Source organism: Anser brachyrhynchus (assembly GCF_964034855.1).
Source record: "Anser brachyrhynchus genome assembly, chromosome: 3".
NCBI classification, from domain to species: domain Eukaryota; kingdom Metazoa; phylum Chordata; class Aves; order Anseriformes; family Anatidae; genus Anser; species Anser brachyrhynchus.
Window position 1 is genome coordinate 44,058,967 of NC_137696.1, and position 6,917 is coordinate 44,065,883.

Sequence of the window (6,917 nt, forward strand, 5' to 3'; positions counted from 1 at the left end):
ACGACAGCTGCCACGGTGCTCAAACACCAGGTTAATTCCTCCGTGCAACCTCAAGCGAGCAGATGCCCCCCTCAGGCACTGGTGGCCTTCTCCCCCGGCCTGGCCCAGATGTGGCTGTGGGGGCTCAGGGCCCACCCTGGCCAAGGAAAGGCCTGGCCACCGTCGATGTGAGGGGCTGCGGAGGGAGCCACTGCACTCACTTTCAGGCTACCAAAGCCTTCCTGTGGAACTGGCAGCTATGCTAGCCAGGCAGTGGATTTCTTGCCTCCTTACTAAGAGCAGGTTCCTGCCTGCTTGGTGGCACATGAAGCCATGAGGACTGGCACCCACTTCTGGAGCTGTTTGTAGGCAGAGCAGATGTAACACAGCTTCATGGGCCACAGCCGTGCGCTGTTGGCTGGTGAGCCAGCTAGCTTGGGAGCCACAATCCCAAGTCTTCTTGCGTTAACACTGGCAAATAACATAAGTTTCCCCAAGTACATGAAGGTTTTCAGATCACCACAGCAGAATTCACCTCATGCTGGCCTGGCTCCACTGGCCGACGGCAGCTCATGGGGTGCAGACCCACACCTGCTGCTTGCTGTGTCCTGGGCAGGGACAGCAGCCTCAGGAGGAGCTGGGTGCAGGCAACGTCATGAAGGCAGCAGGCACCTGTGACACTGCATGCTAATTAAAGCGTTAATTGAAAGTAAACCTTTCTATTTAGGCACTGACTAATACCTTATTTCAAACAACAGCAACACCACAAAATGCCCAGTTATTCCTCTATTCATCTTTTCAAACATCGTCCTCTACCACAAATCTAATCATTTCAGTGTTTTGTCCCAAAGAGCAATATCATGAACACACACGTGGCAGGCTTTTCCCCAGTGCATGAATTCTGTTTTCCTATTGGTGAACAGAGATAATTACAAGCTTTTCAAGTCATCCATAAAAATAAAGGTGATGGCCCCAGCGTGAGACTGTACGTCAGCTCCTAGGCTTATCTTTTAATCAAGTACTGTTTAAACATACATACTACAGCAAGCGTACAGATGGTTGGTTGAGCAGAAAAAAGCTCTGGGTTGGGTACTTCTGTCGTGACTTTCAGATACACTTTTATAAAGAGGCAGTCATAATTAAGTTGTGGAAGACTTTGTGAAGGTTTGTGTGTTTTTTTTTCATAAAATAAATGCTTTTTTTGTTTCGTTTTCACACACGCTTGTTAGGCTTTTCTGCAGAGTTTGATTAGCAAAATAGCATCTCAGGAAAATAAATAGTCCCCAGGCATGGATTCTCAGTCATGTTTACTGATAGAGCAAACCAATTAGGTAGAGCTAGGCTTACATACCAAATTAAAAATCTAATGCTGAAATTGGGAATCAATCTCCCCATTAGTATTTCCAGTGATGTTACCAGGATGGCGCTTACACGTGTATCCAGGCCTGATTTACTGTTCAATGTCATATTCTTTTCTTCTGCATCTAAATAAATGTATAAGTCGGCAGTTTCTTTAGAATGGTTACTATAATATATGGGAGAACATTTGTTTTTTATTATTCAAAAATACCTTATCTGATATACTGTATTAATACATACCAGATTTTGAACCAAGTTTTTCTCTCCTAAACCATGCAAATATGAAACTTCATATAACCATCCATATAACCCTCCAGCTTCAGAAAGTAGAGCATTAAGGCAAACCTCACAGTGTAACACTAAACCCACGCAAGATGTCAGTGCTGCAGCTTTTAAAATCACCATATGTCTCTTCTTGTTCCCAGGCTTTCCCTTCCTAGGCTTCTTTTTTGATCTCTCTTTTTGTACACCTTGAAACTACTCTATTTCCCCAATCCCCAGTTATATGTTCTTCACTTCTTGGCTCTTGCTCTTAGTTTCAAAAGGTTTATATTTATTTAATTTTCCCTGTTAAAAGGATATGAAAAAAATCATACCTGGACATGAACAAACAACCAGACAAGATGTGATGGTGGGACTGCTGAGAAATTGCAGTGTTTTCATCTGCCATTTGGGTTTGTCAGGGGAAAAAGATTGTGAAAGAAATGATGATCATTTACTGCCAGGGAAGAAAGAAATGGATTGCATAGGTTAGAGTTTATTATTTTTTATATAAGCAGAACCCGAAGGACAGATATGTATTAAAATAAATATTTTTGAAATTATAGCATTTGTGCTTGGGGGGGGGGGGGGGGGGGGGGGGGATCTTCCTTGAGGTCAGCAGCCCACATAAATTCTACAAAGCCCTAGTGAGCCAGCCCCAGCAGCATGCATCAGGGAGCCCAGTGTACTTTCAGAGCACATGGAAAGATGAAGGCTCCTGGTAACTCCTCGTTCTTCAACGCAGAACAAAACCCATCTCCATGCAATAAGCAGAACCCCCCAACCTGAAAGAGTACCCAAACAGCTTCTGAGATAGGTGCACTTAGGATTCAGAGCATCACGTCCTCTTCCCAGAGGGCAGCTTTCTAAGGAGGGCTTGCCCTTTTGCAGAAGCAGGTGAGGGGTGCTCTTGCTGCCCACCTCTGCACAGAAGGCGTTTAAAGATGTAGGACACCTGGTGAAAGCCCAGCTCCCAGTCTCCAGCACCAGTGAGCGGGGATGCAGGCCAGACAGACACGCAGGAGAGAAACCAGCACACAGGGCAGCCGCTGGCTCTGGCCACGCTCACCCTCCTGCCTGCACTTCAAGGGGTGTTTGTGCACACATTGTTACAGGCTTTGGACCAGGAGACACATTGTGCAGCAGGGATTCAGACATTGCCCTGTTCAGATGCATGCTTTAAATATTTCCTGCATGGGAGCCTGGAGAGTTTCCTGTGTAGTGTAGGAGGATGTAATAGGATGCACACTTTTTCTAAGAGTGGAAAAAACTGTGAAGATGCTGACCCCTCCTGTTCTGCCTTTGAAGAAAACCCTGGATGAACCATCGTAAGTGCAGCTCTGTTATAGTTCTTCTTTTCCCTTATTACATTAATAATCAGTTGCACATCAAGAACCATGATCCAAGAATCACAATCAAGGCCTCTTTGACTGAAGAGTTACTGTGTGTTTTGCTTGCTCAAAAAGCAGAATTTAGGAATAAATACTATTTAACATCACATACACTTGTATTTTAGCTGGGTAGGCTACGTGATGTAGACAGGTATAGATCTATAGGCACAAATACTCAGCTAACTATATATTAAATGTAGTTAATAGTAGAAACCTAAATATAAATTTAAACAGGGGAGCGTACTTAATCTGTTCATGTACTCTGAATTTCGAAAAATTTGAAATACCAACTATTTTGATGCATTTTTGTACTCCCTCGCAACATTATTTATAGCCAGTCTGCCTCTGCCGCCAGCACCAGGCAGCTCTTGCTCCTCCCGCAGCGGCGGTGCGAGTGAGCGCAAATCCCCATCCCTCTCGTGGCTCCGATGATCCCGCAGTGCCACCTACTTGTTGCTGCGAGTTTTTGCAAGGAAAAAACAAACCAGAAGCGAAACCAACTACTTCTCTAATATGTTATTTATTAGAGAAGTGTTTTGCTTGGTTTGTCTACCCCACCCTCCCTCCCCCCCGCAATTCCAACATTCATTTGTTTATAGAATATTTCAAAATTCTCTCTTTTATTTCAAATGTAGATGTCTCTGATTTATTACTATGACATACAAAACATCATCTGAACGCCATACAAAGTTACCAGACTTCTAACAGGCGATGAAGAAGGGACCCTTTAGAACAGCAGTTATTACAAATGTAATTAATTGCAGAAAAATTCCTTTCTTCTCATGACAATGTCATATGGAAACAAGAACAAGAGGTAGTTTACATTGCAGCCCCAGGCAAATATAAGCCTCTAAGAGCAATAAGCATGCACGTAAGAGCCTTTGGCAGTAACACAGCAAAAGTCAATGGAGCTGCTCCTGCAGTTAATAGATGTACTTAAGGCCCTACCTGCACTGCAGAAAAACAGTAGCACAATGGTTAGCCTCCATCTAACTCTGTAGGTATAATGTAACCACATAAGTAGCTTGAACAGCTTTCTTTCATTCTTAAAATTAGTGTGGCTTCTCACTGTTGTATGAGAAGTTTTCTCTTTCCTTAGATCCATATCTCAGGTACCTATGTGGTAATCTGTGCCTTCACATGATAAAAGCGATGCCAAACCAAACAAAAATAAATATGCTTCTAGCACTTATAGCAACACAACACAATTTGAAATCACAAACATTAAAAGCTTAAAAGATAACAAGTGTTAAATAATTCCTCTTGCCACCCAGCTTCCTTTAGAAAAAGTAAATAAACAGTATTAATTGTGTGAGCGCTAATGCATGACCTTCCCATTTGTAGTGTAGAAACTGATTTTATAACCTGGATCAAAACATTTTGCCTTCAGTGTGTGCATGTGTGTCTGCGTGTGTGTAATTACAGCCTTTGGCACACGAATGTTTTCATACAGGTTATACATGGCCTGTGGGTGCCCTCTTTGGCATAGCATAGGTTGAAGCAGTGGTGCATGATGTCAGCACAAGTCAGGGCCTCTGATAAACGGGTAAGGGATAATGTTTTATAACCAGGACCTTCACTTCCATCTGATCTTCAGATTTTTGTTTGACACTGGCAAGTGAGAATGAGAAAGCGCCCAGCAATTACAGAGGCCAACTTCCTATAAAAGCAGAGAAGCCCTCTGCATTTGCAAGGATCAAATCTGTGAAAAACCCTAACAGACTATGAAATAGACTATTTTATTACTATTGCTTTTTAATGTGTTGTCTTGTTTAAAAGGATTCTGTTCTCTTAAGCAACATACAGGCATCCACAAAAATGCTTTTATAATCACATAGTTTTAGAACATCTTGAAAGATATCTGCATGAAAACACAGAAGTCAGTGGATGGCACTGTTGGCTTGTAAGTAGAAAAACATTTACTAAATTATAAAGCATACACAGATTTCAAGGGTAGGTGTACATTGATTTATGTGTGCCTAGCACCTTGTAAATTTCCTACATTTAAGCAACTCTACCTTTCTTAAAGTTTATTTCCTTTCTAGTACATCAAAATTGATGGTTATATAATTCTGACATTTTGTAGCTTACTTGCAGTAGAAAGTGTTTGGACAAAATATTAGACTGAAAAAAAAAATCATCCCTACAATCACTGCAAGGTGCGGTCTTGAAAAAACTGAGAAATATCTGACTTCTGTAGTCCATAAACACATAGCCCGGAGACTTGGTTTACTGAAATATTGTGAAAATTACGTATTTTTCCATCTGTAGAGTACCTTAGAGACTTGCTCTTTAATTCAGGCTCCAATGACTGTCTCAGCTAATTGCCTTTTCCCTGAGGGTCCTTCAGCACTCTGAGCATCTTTGAAACACGCTAAGATAGGGAAAACAACATCGCTGGAAAAGTGCGATGTGGTACAGTATGCAGAGAGGCCACACAAGTCCTATGAGAAGACGTTCGTCTTCTCTGGAACACAGCATGCCTTGCGAGGTTTGTGCCTGGCTACATTTATGCTGTGCTGAAGTTAAAATGCTACCTGCAGGAGGAACGGGGGATCCTGAAATTTCTTCTGCAGATTGCATGTGTGGGCACAGGGAAATGACTGCCAGGCACATTTACCAAAGGTTTACAGGGTGAGGCTTCTCTCCTACATTAACTGCAGGGCTGTTTCTATTAAAAATAAATGCATTTTAAGGTCATACGTACATTTTGAACACAAACCAAAATCTAGTCTCAGTGTCAGACTTAACATTTTGGATATGTTCTTGCCATAAGAAAGCTTGTAAGCTTTCTTGAAGGAGAAAGATGAAGACTGCACACCCCTGTAGAATGGATGGACCAGGCACAGGCACACTGACATACACTGTGGGCCTTCAGTGTGATTTGCATTCAAATCAGCCAAGGAATTATCTCCTGGGCAAGACCCAGCAGAGCATTGCAACAGGATCCGGATTTTGTTAGGAATACAAGGTTTCCCTCCTCATTCTGTATATCGCTTACATGTGTGAATACCCAGAGCTGAATTAGGAAACCTGCTAGACTTTAGGACGGTTCCTCCATTGTTATTCTGGGTGTAAAGGACTTACAGACCAGGGTCTGGAGCACTGGAGACAAGGGAAAGACCCCCCTTCTGAAGTTGGTGGGGGAACTGGAAGACCTTTGAGCTCAGTCTTGCATGCTAGCTAGGGAGGAAGGGGAGCCAAGCCCATCAGCAGCTGGCCAGGGGCAGAGAGCCTAGACCTCCCTGCATGCTGTTCTTCACCTGGAGATTTCTGCAGAGCTGATCACATTGTTACGTTGTGTTGAAAGTGATATTTTAAAAATAGTTGTCCCACAGTTTTTCAGCTGGAATACATCAAGTCTCTCCAGGTACTGGCAACCACCCAGCTCATGTCTGGACGCTGCTGGTGCCAACAAGCAGCACTAAAACCTTGAGGCGTGTCATGAAGCAGAGGCTCTCCTCACTGCCCTGTAATGGGAAATCTCCCCCAGAATTTTGCTAGTTTGTTATGCAGACAGGGATGAGTTGTGAAGATCAAGTATTTCAAGACACGGAAGTAGTGAGGACATAGGATATGGTGTAACTCTATTAAACGTGGAGATACCCAGGTGCAGGAATACAATTAAAATGACAAGTTTCTGAATTTGACCTTGGAACAATTATGCTAGCCAGCATTTCCAGGCTTTGGGGGGTATTTCAAGGTTTTTCCACTATATCTTTCTCTCTCCCTTTAGGTTCACTTTGAGAACAGAAAAATTAAAGTCATGTCACTCACAATTATGTAACTAAAGAAAAAAATAGGACAGAAGGGTTTACAAAAACATGGTAAAACTTGAAGTCTTCCACATCAGATTAAAATTCACACTAAGCTAACTCCCCGGTGTGTTTACAGAAGTGTTTTAGAATCCTCCTATTGTACAATTCA

The 6,917-nt window shown here is 42.6% G+C and overlaps 1 protein-coding gene across 1 annotated transcript in view; it reads right to left on the bottom strand.

Moving 5' to 3' along the window:
* The window catches only part of FMN2 (formin 2), a 188,465-nt gene extending 187,660 nt beyond the window's left edge, over positions 1 to 805 (bottom strand). The window contains exon 1 of the mRNA XM_080585106.1: positions 515 to 805. The gene's annotated coding sequence lies outside the window, so the exon portion shown is untranslated. The remainder of the gene's footprint in view (positions 1 to 514) is intronic.
* Between the last annotated feature and the right edge of the window lie 6,112 nt (positions 806 to 6,917).